Source organism: Apis dorsata, unplaced genomic scaffold (genome assembly GCF_000469605.1).
Source record: "Apis dorsata unplaced genomic scaffold, Apis dorsata 1.3 scaffold_170, whole genome shotgun sequence".
In the NCBI taxonomy this organism is placed as follows: Eukaryota; Metazoa; Arthropoda; class Insecta; order Hymenoptera; family Apidae; genus Apis; species Apis dorsata.
Window position 1 is genome coordinate 436,505 of NW_006263458.1, and position 3,925 is coordinate 440,429.

The following is a 3,925-nucleotide window of genomic DNA, read 5'->3' on the forward strand; positions in this document are numbered from 1 at the left end:
ATTCGGTGGGATTCGAGTGAAGTTTGTTTCGCGATCGTACTCCACGAAGCAAGACTGCCCGTATACAGGTATCGAATCTCGAAATTGTAATTGAAAATCGATCCTTGAAATTACAATTAATGGATGATGAAGCGCGGATCGAATCGACTATTTTAGGGCCGTATCAAACTAAACGCTATAGTTCAAAACGAATACATATCACTAGTTCTTAACGAGGCGCGATGTAAGTATACATACATAGCTCTATATATATATAAAACGAGAAAGAGGCGAAACAAAAACAAAAGAGAGAAACGACAACATTAACAACTAATTTATTACACATTTACCGCATCTTATATACATAATATACATATACAAATCTAAAATATATATATATATATTGTATATACGAGATATATGTATTATATATAAATATATATATATATATATTATACGATATATACACGTGCATACAAATCGAAGATAAATAAGGTTTTGCTAAGACGATAAATTAACGGTACGGTCACGTGGATCGACGAGTAGAACGAATATCGGGAGATGCGCGTGCGTAGATCGTGCGATCCACGTGACCGTCGTCAGTGTACAGCGACGCCGTGGAAAATGGTGGGCGTGTTCTATCGACAAAGATCCACAGGACAGTATTTTAAAGTGTCGTAGATAGCTTAGTTATCCTTGCGTATATTAACGATATCTATTCCTTACACTCACGTTCACCGTCACACTTACATTGCCGCGTGCACACGAAAAAGAAACAAGAAAAGGGAAAAAGTGGTACATAACCTATACGCGATAAAGTGTCTCGATGAGAGATTACGCGGTGTGAAAAACATGGTGTTTGTTATTGCTCGTAATTGGTCGGTTTTCATTCGGAAAAGAGGAGGAAAGAAAAAGGAAAGGGGATTACACGTGTCTGGAGACGTTAAGCTGGGAATGGATCGTGTGCACGCGTACATACGTGAAGAAATTATTATATCGATGTCCTAAGATTGTTAAAGCGGGAACGATCGTCTCGAGGCTTCGTCGAGGGCGTTTCCGCTTCGTGTAACTCACGTTTCAATGATATTTATTATTTTTTATAATAGCGTATATACCGTGTATGTGTTTTCTGTCGTCGTACTATCCACGTTTTTCCTTACCTCGATAGATGTTTAAATAAACGGTTGTGGGAGGAAAGAAGAGGAAAGTTGTTCTGCTCGCAAGAAGAAAAAGAGAGAAGATTTTCTTCCACTTTCCATATTCTTTGAACGTCCACCGAGATTCACCCCTCCTCCCACCCCTTCCTCTTCAACAATCCTCTTATCAATTCCCTAATTATTGTGTTGTTACTTGAGAAAGGAAAAAAAAAAAAAATCATTATTAGGTCGCGGTGACGAGCCGGTAAAGCTCGATTGTTTAACTGCATATATGATCGTCAATCCTGGTTCGTGTCCATGATAACTCTTTCACCGAGTTCGAACGTGCTTCTTAACCCTTCGTTATTTTCGCCCAAAGAGAGTCAAGCTTGCGTTTAAGAGGAAAAAAAAAAACGAAAAAGCTTCGAAAAAAAAATTGAAAAAAAGAAAAAAAGAAACATTCAACTTTACGATCTTTAGAATGCTAAAAAATGAAAAGAAGCAAAAAAAAATAAATAAATAAATAAATTACGCATTTTTTAGAGATTCGTCCTTTGGAACGCGTAAAATCTATCGTCGTTTTAACAAGAAGTAGAAAATTTTCGATGTTTACTAAACGTAGGATTAATAAACAATCGTTTTTAAGTGTATGATCGATTCAGTGGTTTCAACTTTAAACTAGTCAGCCCGCGAAGGGTTAAGAAGATTATCGAACACTGTGCACTATACTTTGTAGCGTCAATGAATAAAAAAAAAAAAAAAATACCTGTTTACACGATATATCGATGTATCGTGAAACTTTTCAAGACAAAATTCGAGAAACAAAAGATCGAGGGAATCGAATTGGTAAAAATCGAAAAGCACTTGAAGCGTTAAACGACGTATCTACAACTCCTCGTTTCTAAAATATTACGATTTAAATTGGATAAAATAACGCTCATCTTGCATCTTGTGCTTGCATCACGAATTATCGCATCCCTGTGACGGATCATCGTTAATTACAAATGAGAGGTGACGATCAAGTTTTATCATTAATGCGAATTAGCTTTTAAAAAAAATTAGCTTTTTAACTTCGTATCTTTAAATCTTAATTAATTTACTTTATAATTAATTTTTTATCCTGTGCAAGAGTTGAAATATAATTTTATTTTTATTCCGTTTTATTCTTTTTTTACTTACCCATTTACCCAAGTAATAAATAGAATCTTTCTAAAAGATTCTTCTAAAAGAAAAAAATCTCCATCGAGATTATAAATTTCCATTTATGATCTCTTGGTACACAAACAAAACCGGTTTTGAATTAATTAATGTATTAATATTCAATGCAAAATGATATGAATTATCAAAATCATTTATATTATATCTATATTATTAATGCATTAAATTTCTGTACAATGCAATAATGATCGAGTTATCGTTCACAAAAAAATATGAAAGCAAAATAGTTAATATTATTAAAAACGTGAATTCGAAAATTGTACAAATAAAACGTATTAATATATTACGAATCGAGATTAATTCCTAAAAATTTTCTATCTTTTTATTTTTGTAATAATTGTAATTGTTCGATGCATTTGTCACACGTGATGCGTACATTAATTACGTAGAACAAAAAATATCGAGCAAAAGTAATAACAAGTTACCTTGCAAGTAGAATATCTCTGCCTGAAGATTATAGTCGACTGATAGTTACGTACACACACGTAGTTTAAACGATTAACGAATCGTGTAACAACGCAATTACCGCATCTCCATTGCATTTATAAAAAAATATATCGATTAAACGTACCTTGAGACGGATAAAAGAAAAAAAAAAATGAAATGAATTTAGAATTAAAATAAAAATAAGAGATAAAAAATATACGGCACACGTTACATTATTTCAGTATTGTTTATTGTTATGTCGTTTACGATAGGAGCACGGTACTGAAATCCTTGTAATAAATCTTGTGGCCAAACCGCGATTCTTATCCTCTTAAATGATCTAAAAAAAAAAAAAAATTATAAACTGTTTGAAATTAACCTCTTCCTCTTTGGACGATTGATATCGTTTCTTCCTATTTGGTCGTTCAACCGCAGCAGATCGAAATTAAAATACGATCGCGTTTTGCATTTTTTAATACCACGATTTCATTACGCCAATTATCTAGTAACCGTTTCATTCCATTAGCTTGAGAGCTTAATTAATTATCCGAGTAATACGTTCAGTTTATCGTCAATCGCGCTTGCTTTACCGTCAATCGAAACCACTCGAGTGAAACACGGATTCACTCGTGTCGAAATATCAATGCCAAGTCCAAAGAGGATATATCGCGAGTATTCTCGATATATATTGTATCTTTTCTTTCTTCGTATTGTAAGGGCAAGTAACTCTTTCGAGTACGATACATCGAACTTGTATAGATATAGCATCAACGAATTTGACCAACTTCACGACGTTCTATCGCGAAGATCGCAACTTATCGAATCGCAACATATCGAATCGCAAAAATGACCAACTTCATTATTAATTTTGAGAAACGAGCAATGGAGACGCGGTGCAGAGAAGATCCATGTTTAATTCAAAGCGTACATGTATCGCTTGAAGAAATTTCGAGAAAACCTTAATCAGTTGGTTAGACATCGATATATACGAGTATACGTCGCTGGCGTATCATCATGAAATGATGGGATCGATTCACGACAATTTGATGCAGACGTGCATCACTAAAAAAATACAATTTCACACCTCGACTCGTTTCGACCACGTGTTTTGACGTTTATACGAGTTCTACCATCGAGTAATACCATGGAAGTATCTTTTTTTTTTT